This window comes from Equus przewalskii, chromosome 18 (assembly GCF_037783145.1).
Source record: "Equus przewalskii isolate Varuska chromosome 18, EquPr2, whole genome shotgun sequence".
In the NCBI taxonomy this organism is placed as follows: Eukaryota; Metazoa; Chordata; class Mammalia; order Perissodactyla; family Equidae; genus Equus; species Equus przewalskii.
In genome coordinates, this window is record NC_091848.1 from 45298197 (window position 1) to 45311652 (window position 13456).

Sequence of the window (13456 nt, forward strand, 5' to 3'; positions counted from 1 at the left end):
GATTGACAGGGATGTTAGCTCAGTGACAATCTTCTTCAAGCAAAAAGAGAAAGACTGGCAATGGATGTTACCTCAGAGCCAATCTTCCTCAAAAAAATAAAATATGGAGGAGGGAAGAATGGATGGAGGAACAGAAGGACAGATGAATGGAAGGAAGGAGGAAAAAAGATTTGAAAAGATGCACCAGTGCAGTAGTCTGGGATCCTGGTTTATAGAAGATACTAGAATGTAACAAAACTTAAAGCTTTAAAGTCTTTGAGACTCGTCAGTCTTTTTTTTGTATATATGTTTCAAGTTTGTTTGTATTTTCAATGAATCATACATCATCTAATTATCTTGCTTAAAATTTTCATTAAACTCATCAATTTTGTGAAACATTTGAAAAAAATTTGAAAGCATTGAAGACCCCCAACCTCTCATTCGTTAGCATACATTATGATCCAGGCTGCAGATTTTCAACTTAATTCCTCTTGTCCAAGGAAGAGAACACCATTCTTCATCCTTGCGTGTGTGTGGACAGGGTTTTGCCACGGCCATGAAGGGGAAACTTTCTTTCTGGAGGAACCTCTACGATGCTGCATTTGTCCAGAAAGCTTGCTGAGAAGTGAAGTCTCTTTAATTGCCCGTTTTCTGCTTTGGCCTTACTCTAATGCCAGGTTATTTAATCAGATCCTTCCACTTGATTTCTTTTAATACAGTTTGTTTTGCATATTTCTGGAGGCCTTATGTGAAGTGGTTAAAATCATGGTGTCAGAGAGACAAGAATTCAATCAGCATATATTAAGTCTTTGATAGATCTGAGTAGGGTAGGGGTGAAGAGACTTTGTTTTCTCAGCATCCTTGTCTGGTTTATTAATTTCTCGTGAATCTTCTGTTACTTCAGTTTTATACTGCTATAAGAGAAGCTATCCAAACAATGGTGAGCAGGCCAGTCCCATAATAGTTTATGTGACTTCTGAGTTGAAGAATACAAAGGAAAATTATTAGATTTGAAATATAGAAAGAGAAACTGTCGAGGTCAACTCCCCCCAAACCTGAAGTTTTCATCATTAAAGATGTGTTTTGAGGGGCAAATGCTTTGGTTTAAAATAATGTTGTCAGAGGGGACACTCCTAGGCTTATGAGAAGGGTTAGATGAAGGGGTGTCCGGTCCTCAGCCAGCACCAAGCCAAGAAGAGGCAGAAGCAAGGCATGTTCTCAGCAGAAGGTTAATAATGCATGGAGGTGGTGAATTGTCCAAAAGATCCTCTGGACATTAAACATATTAAATTTACCCTGAAAAGAGCCAAAGCCAAAGTTTATCAGGATTTGACTCATCTTTGTCAAAATTGGCTAAAATTTGTCAAGTGCTATACAGTAAAGCTTTTACCTATGCTAGTCAGTGCTGCCCAATAGATATATTTACGCAACAATAGAAATGTTCTACCTATAAGGCAGCCACTAGCCACAGGTGGGTATTGAGCACTTGAAATGTGGCTAGTGTGACTGTGCAATTTAATGTTTTATTAAATTTTAATTAGTTTAAATTTAAATAGATAAATATGGCTAGTGGCTACTATATTGAACAGTACAGCTCTAGAAAATGATTTAGATCAGAATGAGGTTGACAGAAGAAGAGGCTGGCACTCCTTATGCTGGGAAGTACTGTGTTAGTCATATAGCAGGAGGCCACATCTTTGGAAAATTGGAGGAGGCTGGATCTCCTTTTTCTTGGGCTACAGGTGACAAAATGGGCTCCTACTGCTCATCCTTTAGGAGCTACCAGTCCCATCTATACTTAGTTTGCTTTCCTTCTCCTCACAGTATCATTGGATTGATTTTTAATTCCTTATATTTTTTTTTTTTTGATTTTCAGTTCCTTGACCATCAGTCTGTGGCCTGCCTCTTCTCTTTATGTAAGTAAAAGTGGTTTCTTTACTTTTCAAAAAATGTCGGATTTGATAAATTTGGGTCTATATCGGTATGTTTTCTGGTTGACTTTGTTGTGGTTTCCAGCACTTCTTCAGTATGTATTAGCTTCTTTCGGGTTTGGAGTTGATGCTCTTGGTCGTAGTAGTGGTTGCCGTCCATGAGGGGGCTGAACAGCCGCCCCAGCCACTGGGCTTATATAAAGACTGCCTTTAACTCCACCGCAGCTGCTGTTTGCAAAAGCCACTGCTCTTCTAAACTGTGGCTTACATTCTTCAGCCAGACACCAGCAACAGTTGGGGCTTTTGCTCCGCTGTCAATCAATGGGCAATTATTTATTCTTTAGTTGTACACCCATCTCTAGGTCCAGTCGTTTTTAATTTCAACTCCTAGATCAGAGCTTTCATTTACTGACAATATTTATAATATCCTTTTACTAAGAAGTACAAGACTGAAGTACAAGACTTCAGCCATTTAGGCTAACATTGTGTGTGAAATTGTAAAGTCCAGAAAAAAAAAAAAGAGAGAGAAATCCAGGATTACACATGCCAGGAGGTTTATAGAAGTTGCTATTCTTTTTTAGAAAAGATGGGAAGTCATTTGGGAAAAAAAACTTGATTTCAGATGAAAAGAGAGAACATTTATTATTTAAAGCCCAACCCAGGCTGCACTGAGTGGATTTGGATAAATTTTACCTCGAGCTGTTTGAAAGAGAGTCTGGGGCAGTGAACCCAAATAATCAAAGTTACTACATGAGACACCACCCGAGAGATGCCACAGATAGTACAGTCATCTCATGTGATGCATAATCATCAGCATCCTTCCAGCGGCTTCTCACTCTCCACTGAGCACTGTCCCTTATTCACAACATTCTATGTGACTTCACTGACTCCTTCGCACTCCAAGGTATTTCTTGTATTGTAATCATTTGCACACAAACGGGGTTCCCATGACTCTTTTGCTTGTGTGTTGCTCCCATTAACATTCCTAGAAGCTAGTTGCAAATGTATTTAGGGGAGCAGAATCTTCCAAAGGATGCTAAGGCTAAACTCTAAAGTGACAGTTATTTGACAGAGAAAAGAGATTGATTAAACTCCCCAAAGACTGGTGCTGTGTGTAATGCATTTATACAGCAGGGGTGGGTCCTCCCTGCCCCTGACAAGTCTGGTTACTCCTTATTCTCGGCGTTGATAGAGTGGGTCTGTCAATGCTTTGGAGGGTATCAATATGCATGCTTGTGGTCACCACTTTATGTCTCCCGTCCCTACCTCAGTACCTCAGTTACCTAGCACTGCATATTTCTAGTCCTCTGACTGGCAAATCATTTTTGTTACAGTTCTTTTGTGTAAAAACAGTTCACATAATAGCTCTGTGTTAGACAAGGCATTAATCCTCGCATCACCAGGAATGAGTCAGCACAGTGCACTCCTGCCCGCACGGCTCAGCTATTATGACGTCAGCACTGTAGGGCGAGCCTCAGACACAAGCAGTACAGGGGACTGGAGACCTGTGTCACAGATTAGAAATTGAGGGGGAGACCTTTGAGATAAAAAACGTAATTGAAAGGCTGTCTCTGGCTCACAGGAAAACGTGAAACTGATTCTATGCTGCATCAACCATCAATTGGGCAGCTTCTAGAGAGATCCTGGTTTTTAACCAGAGCTAAGGCTGGGACAATGACCTGTAATGGGCTGATAGCCCCATTCATGTACCTGCTAACCTTGTCCCACCCCTGGGCCAGGCTTCGTGTTTGCTTGGATTGTTCCAAAGCCTGAAGCTGCCTTTATTTCAAGGATGACAGGGCCTGTGACAGTCTTGATGTCCTCAAGTGCCCCACAGACACAGCTGATGGCTTCAGGGGTGGTACCCCAGATGCTCATCAAAGGGAAAATAAAATTTCCTTGGGAACAGATCAGAACATTGTCTTTTCCTGTGCTTCTAGTTCTCAGTGCCTTTCATGGCCTCCTCCAGACAGGTGCAGAATCCTGCCCATTGGACCTTCTCTCCTTGGCACTGCATTTCCTCCCAAGTCCAAACCTGAATTGGACACAGATTCAAATAGGAACTGAGTAGCTTCCAGATGTTCCCCCTCAAGAGTTTTGCATTCCGTTGCTCTTTAGCAGAAACAACGAGGAGCCCTCCATAACTGCTATGTTGCCTTGAAGCAGGTAACACAGACTTGCCCTATTTGAGAAACCAGGTTCTTACAAGAACCTCTTACAAGTGAAACCTCTCCATAATTCAGTCTCAGATTCATTCTCAGAACAATACCTTTCAGTATCGAAAACTAAATGTAGAAAAGGTTGAAAATTCACTGCCTCAGTGACACTCTCCGTTAACAAGACTTTCCTCCATCACACCATCTATCCTTCACTCTTACTTTAACCCTGTGATAACCGTCAGAAAGTGCCTTACTGCTGGGATCTTCTGCCTTCATTAGATTGCTAATAGGCTCCTACCATGCTTATAGAAGCTACTACTACTGCTTGGCTTAGTTTTGAATAGCATGCAGAGCTCTTTATTCAGTTTGCAGTCAACAAACATTTATGGAAAGCTAGTCATTACGTTTGGTTCCTGAAACTCCAAGATAAATAAGAAATGCTCCCTGTTGTTAAGAATCTCACAGTCTGGTTGGAGAGATAAATAGTAAATAAAGACTCTCCCATGTGATAGGTGCTGAAATGGAGGTATGTACAACATGTAGCCAGGGGAACGAAGAAAGAGTGCCCACCTGCGTGTGGAGAGGCACCCAAGCTGGGTCTAATAGTCCGAAGAATGAATTGCAGTTTACCAAGTGGATGTGGGGGAGGGGAAGGAAAAAGGGAATCATAATCAGGAAAAAAGCAAGAGCGTTTACAGTTTCCAAAGTCAGGAGGTGTCACCAAGCACCAGCCAGATTCAGAGGACAGTGGTTCAGTGTGGCTGGAGCGTGGTGGTGGAAAGGGAAGCCTGAGGGAGGAGACTGCAAAGTGGGTAGGAGGCAGATCACGGAGGACCTTGCATGCTGTGCAAAGGAGTTTGGACTCGATGCTGCAAGCTTGAGGAAGCTTTGAAGAGTTTTAAGTAGATTTATATTTTAGAAAAAGAGCACGCTGGTGACTGTAGAGATGGCTGACTGAGAAGAGGGAGCTCAGGTCAAAGGTGAAAACCTAGGGTCTGAACTGTGTAGTGGAGGTGGGCGTGGAGAGGCAAGCTACTTGGTAGTGTTGACATAAATATTGACATTTGCATAATGCCAGCATATCTTGGCCCAGGGCCTAATCCTTGCCTTCTAGGAGAAAGGCTGATGTGTTGTGTGGGACCAAATTTCAGGCCAACATACATCTTTATGGGAGCTTCACCAGGACCTCCGTGTGAATCTGACCTCACTCTGAGATGCTACCTACTGGTCTCTAGAGACGTGTATCTCCTTCTCCCTTAGTGGACTTGCAGAGTGGCAGGCAGATAAGGAGAAGACATTCTCAGTGTCCTGCTTTTCTCTTCTTTCACCTGAAAATGAAACAATTTCTTAATAATGTCCGCCTAAAGTCAATCACTGCCCCAATTTCCTATCATTTTTCTATTGCTTTTTCTAAGAAGAAGTTCCAAGCCATTGAGCTGAACTGCAGCTTATGCACAGCCGGGTGTTGAAACAATTCAGTGTATTCATTCCTTCTTTCTGAATTAGAGTTCACCATAAGTGTGCTTTTCTCTTGTTCACTTTGGGCTGCCAGGACAATTTAAAGGAAATTTTCAACAGCTTATGTTTCATGTACCACGTTCTCTTTTGCAAATGGAAGGGTATGCGTGGGTGTGTTTAAGTCTTCTCTATATTACTTTCTGGAGAAAGGTTTAGAAGATGAGCAAGACAAGGAATAGGGACCTATTAGAAGCCCAGGTCCCCCCAGTGACCTGAGAGCAGAACGTAGGCTGGTGATCAGATGGTCAATTATGTGTTTGTCAAAACACAGTGGGCTGCATTCCAGACTGCCAGCTTTGGAGGCCCAGCTTCTGCCAACCAAATGTCATCTGGGAACATGCAACACTGGGCACTGTGAAGGAGTTTGAAATAGACCATGCCACAGCCAACCTACTGCCAGTCTTATAGCACCAATATGGCATGCACAGCCGGGCCCCATGTTTCAGAGCTCAGGAATTCACTGTACTAAATTCAAGAGGTCAGATGGGTTCATGTTTTCAAAGCCTATGTTCTCTGCTTTGAACATTGTGACTTGCTCCTCAGCGATTTCCAAGTGATTTTTCCAGTCACATCTCTGTGGAAACCACTCTTTTTGTGATGGTTATGAGAGCCTTGTAAATGTCCCAGAGGAGAGAAAAAAATAAACTTGCTCTGACAATGACTGTGATTCCGACAGAGGGATTCCAACTCTTAGGAAATTACATTAAAGGTGCATAGCTTTTAAAATATCAGGAACCACCTTGGCAACTTATAAAAAGCAGAAGGGCTTTGCCTATTTTATAAAGTGATTTGCATATACCTGCATAAATAATGTCCCCACCTGTACTTTTATGCATTTAGGTTGAATAAATTAAATTCAGTGATCTTTAAAATATTCACTGTCTTTCATTGCTCAGATACCATTTTCAGGACCCTTCCTCCTCATTTTTTTCCTATGGTAGTAGCGGCTATTTTTTCAATCTTTTGACTCATTCAGAGAATCAAAACATTCTGCAGACCAGTCTATCACAGCCAGGAGCGTTACGTCCCTCTGCTTGCATTTCTCTTAGCCTTTCTACCTATCAGACCGTGAGTTCCATATGCTTTTCATAAAAGAAAATGGGGGAATATATTACTAAAAGGAAAACACAACATATGATAGGATTAAGCTCCACTGCCTATATCTATATCCAGACCTGCACCGATATGCATCTCAAGGACACACTTAAATTAACCTTCTCTTTCTTTGGCCACTGCCACCACCCCTTCAGAAACCATCCAGTCACTAAGCCATATCAATTGTAACCTGGGCCCTCAAATCAAAGCCTGGTCATTAGGCCAACCTCAAGCACAATCATCCCATAAGATATTATTAAGCACTAACTATATGCAAAGAGCCATCTTTAGTTGGGAGTTAAAACATAAATCTAGATGTTGCCCTTGCTTTCTCTTAAGCAACTGAAAATTGCGTTAGGAAAAGAAGTTATACTGTTGAGTGTTCTGTATGCATATGAGACAATAAATGACGATTCCTAAAGGAATGATAGAGACCAGTAAGTGCTATGGGATTTCATTCATGAAAGAGAGCCTTGAGGACTGGAAAGCTTTATGTAAAATGTTATTTAGCTGGGTCTTGAAAAATGGCTAGAATGTAAAAAAGATGAAGAGTAAAAGAATAATATTCCAAGCAAAAGCAGAGCCTAAGTGCTGGAATCTTTGAGGGCGTCCAATAATAGTTCTGTTCTTCCCCCACTCAAATTCTAAACCCATTGAAAAATAAGGCAAAAGAACTGATAGCTGGGGAACCAAAATTTTTGATAAAGGCTGGGTTGAAGGATGTAGTATGAGAGGTAAGATGGACTTAACGAATTCCCTTCCCTCCAATGTAAACCTTGGAAAAGCTCTCCCAAGGAAAAACTTAGATCAGCATAAGCACAGTGCTTTTCCAGGTCACTGACTCCCACTAGTCTAAGTAGGAAAGGAAGGAGAAAGAGGCCAAAATCCTACACTTACAAACTCTGACAGATCAATTCCACCTAACTGAGAAACATGGACCAAGGGCTGTCTCACCAACAGAATGATTCACCTCCTTGGAGAAGTAGAAGTATAAGGAATGAGGCAAGAGACAAGGAGTATTTAAAGAACTTCCCTCTGGAAACTAGAAACGGAAAAGAGGCATTCCTACCAATCCTAAGATCAACAGACTGGAAAACAAGAGGAGGAAGTCCTGAGTGAGAGGAAAATGGGAGCCAGAGCCAAGAGGCCAAACAAGGCTCTCATTGGTCTAAGGGACATCCCTGGTGTTGAAACCAGTAGTCGTAGAATTATCAAAGGTCTAAACTGAGGATTCCTTTTGGACTCGCAAAGTTACTAGAGTCAGAACCCTGAGGAACACGCAATAAATGAAGATAATAAACTAAAAGTTAGGTAAAAAAGAAATACAAAAACTCTTATCTTTTGTTAAGCTAATAATAACAATAAGAATAACAATCGCATTTGTTGAGTGCTTGCCCTGCCGTAGGCACTAGAAAGACACTTTTAATCACTATCTGATTTAATCTTTAAAACTACTATTATTAAGTAGGTGCTGTTATATTACTATTGGGCAAAACTGGGTAAATGGTATACCAGATCTCTCTCTATTTTCTCTTACAACGTGCACGTTAAACTACAATAATCTTGAGATTAAATGTTAAAAAAAGAATCAAGCTAGCTTCATGGTGGCAAATGGTTTAGAAGGAGCAAAAGTAGGAGGCTATTGTAATAGACCAGACAGGAGACAGACTAGGATAGTGACAATAGGAATAGAAGAAAATAAATGGAACTGAGAGAGAATTCAGAAGGAACATATACAGAATTTTCTTATGGGTTAGATGTGAGAGATGAAGGAGAGAGAAGTGGCAGCTATGAGTACTGGTTTTGTGCTTATAAAACTGTGCGGAGGACAGTACCATTCATGGTTACAGGAAACACCAAAGGAGAAGCATGGCCAAGGGAAGGTTATTTGAGATGTCTAGTGTGAGGTGCTTTTATAGAGATAAGTGGGCATATTGAACAGGCAGTTAAATATATGCAACTGGAATTCAGAAGTGAAGTGAAGGCAAATGAAGCTGTTGGCATGGATGATATTGCCTGGGGACCAGGTTAGATTGAGAAGAAGGCCCATACTGGGACTGAAGAACTCTTAATATTTAATCAGCTGGTAGAGAAAAATGAGGCTATGAAATGCCCTCAGAAGGAACAGCTGAGAGGTAGTGGGAAAATCAGAAAATGTTGGCGCAGAAGCCAAGAGAAGAGAGGGTTTTAGGGAGTGGGCAGTGTGAGAAGTGCCGCTGAGAGGTCAAGCAAGTTAAGGACTAAAACATGTACATTTATTGTGTTAATTTGGAGGTTACTGGTGACCTTAGCAGATGCTGTTTTGTTGAAATGATGGAAGCAGTAACCTGTTTGTAATGGGTTGAGGAAAAGAGTGAGAGGTGGTGAAAGACAAACAGCAAATGTGTATAACTCTTAGAAGTTCTCTTGTAAAGGAAAGGGAAATGAGCTAGGGTGAGCTCTTGGAATGGGGGAGTGAAATCAAAAGAAGATTTGGAAAAAAGTGGAAATATGGTGTTTTTATATTTTAATTTAAATATTGGTGTTTCCCATATTCTTCAAATGGGAAGAATAGAGAAGAGAGGAGACATCCAGTGTACATCCAGTGTATGGGGTGATTCCTAGTATAAGATTCCTGATAAGGCTAGAGACACAGAGTCCTGAGCATCAGTGGAGGGACAGAAGGAGGGGCATCTCTTCTATTGTTACAAGAAAGAGGAAGGAAGAGAGAGGGCAGAGGCAAGCCACATGGAGGTTTGGTACTGAGAGGTTTCCCAAATGAAGGCTCTTAGGAGGCAGGGTCCTGCTACGAATAAGCAAGGAGGCAATTTGAGGAAAGTAGGGGTTTAAAATAGTTCTTGGCACAAATGGGACAACAAGTTGACCAGAGAAACACAGTGGGATTATCCTTGGCAGTGTAGAGGGCCTGGTGAGTCTGGTGGGTTAATGTTGATGCCTGTCTGCCTTGTGTGATTTTCTCCAGCAGTTCAGTGACCAAGGTGGAAGCTCAGAGGACATGTGTATTTGAGTTCAAATTGAGATGGGGTTTTACTAGTACACGGGAAAAGACAATAGGGATTTTAGCTTCTTTTTGGTTCTAGTTGAGGCCAGAATAAAGGGGCAGTAAATGGGCTCAAGTATCTAGTGAGCACCTGCATTGCACCAGGCACAGTAGAGAATAAACAGAGATGAATAAGGCACCATCCCTGCCCTCAAATAGCACACTATCTTGGGAAGTGGAGAGTTTGAAGGCTGCCATCTGGTCCAAAAGCCCAGGAACAGGTGACTAGATAACCTTTCCAAGACACAGAAACCCACGTCATTCCTTTTCTTTCTTCTGCCTGCTCCTTCCTCCCATCCTGGCACTACCCAGTCATTTTCTTGCTTTCTCAAAAAATGTCTACTTTCTACCTTATTGCTAAGCCTCTAATATGCATCATACATATTCTGGTTTCTCCCATCATCATTTTGCTAAAATATCATCATTTAGGAACAATCAGATCATCTACTTGAAGTGTGGTATTGGTATGATGTGAATTTTCTCTAAAATTTAAGAGCTGGCATCGAACTATACAGAAAGGCTATTTATTTAAAAGAAGGAAGGAGAGAGGAAGAGTGGGTCTGTAAGAGAGAGGAAGAAAAGAGGGAGGGAAGAAAGGAAGAAAGAGTGCAGTGAAGGAAAGAAGGGAAAGAAAGCTAATCAGCTACGGAAGACTTTATGTAGCAGCTCGTGCTTGTTATTCAAGGGAACTCCCGTTTAAGATAAATAGATAAGCCTCCAGTCCTAACTCCATCAGCCTCCAAAAACAGCTTCCAGACCTGGAGACACACCAGAGTACTGTAGATTAATTAAATTCCAGCTTCTGGCAACGTATGACAAGATAGGAAGAAGACCTGAAGAAGGTGGAAATTCCTAATTACCAATGGAAGTAGGATTCCTGACTCAGGTTTATTCTAAGCATTATAAAATGGTGGCTTAGAAAGAGGCAGTGGCAATGCCAGCTTTCCTTTATTTGAACACATTGCGTTTTGCTAGATTCTCTTTAGGAAATGACATTAGGGCCATTTGAGTCAAAACTACATTGCAGATACATCTGGGGTAGAATTTGGCAGCTGTTGAGCAAAGCAGCTGTATTTTTTTTAATATTTACTTCTTTCATGATTCTATAATTCACACTTATTGTAAAATATTAAGAAAGTATAGAGTGAGGAGAAAACATCCATAATTCCACTAGAGAGAAACAACTATTATTGGCAATGTTTAGACCACCTTCTAGTCTCTTCTCTGGATTTTAACATAATTGAGCATACATTGTATGTTTAGGGTTGTATCCTGTTTTTAAAATAAATATTATATAATAAGTGCTTACGATGTCATTACAACCACTTTATAAACACCACTGTAATGTCTGAATAATTTCCCAGAATTTACCTAACTATGCCCTAGATATAGATATTTGGGTTATTTCCAGTATTTGAGATTTAAAGTCCTATAAGGTAAGAACTAGAATACATCACTTGAGACTGCCAAACCTGGAGGAAATTTGAGGATGGCAGTGATGTCACCCATCAAGAAAGTGGTCAGGCAGTGATGTCACCCTGTTAAGAGAGTTACTAATTACTAATGACTATGAAACTCATGTTTGAATTTCTAAGTTGTTGTTGCAGAGTTTATCTAAACTCTTTCCCTCCCAAAGGAAAAGTTCTAATTTTTATTTCTAAAAAGTATGCATTTAGTTTTGTCCAAATTTGTTACAATGATGATGTATAAAGAAGAAAGTAAGATTCACTCAGAATTTCAATGCCCAGAGATAACCACTATTAACACTTTGGGAAGTATATTTCCATACATATCTATTTACCTGACTCTTTTTCTTTTCTTTCCAAAGTGAAAGGAAAAGCTACTTTCTTTTTCGTAATCTGCATTATCACTCAACATTGAAATAGGTATTTTACATTTAATATAGATCTACAGTATGTTTTTGACAGCTACATGGTACTCCAGTGTATGGATAATTTATTGAATCAATCACTTATTGATGGATGTTTAGGATATTTGGAAATTTTTTTCTAACTAAACAATGCTACAATAACTGTCTTTATGCACATATGCATTTTTTAAAATGCACTTGCCCGATTATCTCCATAGGTTAAATTTCTAGCAGTGGAACTGCCAAAGTGAAATTTATCTATCGCTAAACTGACCTCCAGTAAAGGTGTATCATATTTTACCTCCACCAACAAAGAAGGAGACTGCCCATTTCTCTGCATCTTCACTAATTTTATAATTGACAATTTTTGTAATTTTTGCATATGAGTGAATATTTTCATTTTGGGGGTATGAGATGCTTTTTCCAAGCATGAAACATAAGTCTGGAAACTCAAGAAAAATATATTAAATTGTATTACATGAAAATAAAAATCACTGTGGTAGAAAATATTTTTTTAGAAACTGGGAAAAAATTTGTGACATATCCCTGATGTTTGAAGAGTGGTTATACATCAACAATGAAAAGGTGAATGATGCAATAAAAATTTGGAAGGGCAAAGGCACACTCCAACATGCCTCTAGTTGTTTAGTCTCATTCCTCCTGAAAAGGCGGTGCTCCTGGAGTCCTGTGAGGCCACCTCGGGAGCTGTTTCCTGTATTCTGATGGCAACACCCACCCTCCTTGCCCTCCTGGGGAATGTTGTGGGGATCGAAACACTAGTCCAGGACCTGCGGAGTTTCTGGGTCGGGGGCTAATTGTTCACTCACGTGAATGTAAAAATGTTCATCTGAGCTCTGCCATCAGACTCCAGAATCAGTAAATTATTGGGAAGGGAAAAATACACACTGGCAACATTGCCTGATCCATGTCTCCAGGGCAGAATTGACACTATTCTTCTATCAGACGTAGACAGAGATTTCTGGATGTTCTCATAAATAAAGTGCTAGAGGCCATGTCATCAATGTCCTCCACCTTTCCCTCTCTCTCCAATTCCCATGTGTATTACTACATACTTAATGAAATGGAATATTTTTCAGCAACTCCAGGGCAAGTGAAAGATGCCAGAGAGGCAGAAATGCCGCACTGGCAACGTCAGCTCCTGCCTCCACAGCACAAACTGTGACAGGGCGTCTTCCCTCTGTTTGGCATAGGGAGCTTCTGGGTTCTCAGAGTGAGATGCCCAAGTCTTTCAGCGGGGCAGGAGTTGTGCAAAGCTGTTCTGAGTGGTAACTGGAGCACTCCTTCAGCACAAAAAGTTCATTTGCAGATGATAAGGGATGGCATCTGCTCCGGGGCAATCTTCCTCCCTCTTTGGTGGAAAACTGTGTGCAAGAAAATCGTGTGTGCCTTAAATCCTTAGTGTCCAGAAAGGAAGCAGAAGAGAGGTAAAACATGTCAAAGATTGTATGGAGGCCTCTTTAGGCCAACCACAAGCTAAGGAGGATTGTAGGAACCAGACCTAGTAAATGGTTTGTTTTCTACCTGAGCAGTCAAACAGCCCCAGGAGGTGTGAGGATGTGGGCACCCTGGCTCTGGTAGAGGCCCCATGGCTGGCTCAGTGACCCAAGGCTCAGAGTGCTGAATGTCTGGCTTTCTTAATGATGCTCTGAGAAAACTTCACATATTATACACCTGCCTCGGCAACATAGCTTGTACCCAGAGGCCAAACGGGGACACAGTGTTGATGATTAACGTTGAGTGTTATTAATTAACAGAATGACTGTTCCTCACGTTCCTTCTCACCCTTTTCTTTTCTTCCCCAAATATGATTGCCTGTCCAAAGCTGGGGAGGGTGTATATATAT

The 13456-nt window shown here is 41.0% G+C and overlaps 1 protein-coding gene across 48 annotated transcripts in view; it reads left to right on the forward strand.

Moving 5' to 3' along the window:
* The window catches only part of ZBTB20 (zinc finger and BTB domain containing 20), a 746442-nt gene that overhangs the window by 590903 nt on the left and 142083 nt on the right, over nt 1-13456 (forward strand). For all 48 annotated transcript variants that reach the window (XM_008523314.2, XM_070581909.1, XM_070581894.1 and 45 more), the window contains one exon: nt 1856-1895. The gene's annotated coding sequence lies outside the window, so the exon portion shown is untranslated. The remainder of the gene's footprint in view (nt 1-1855; nt 1896-13456) is intronic.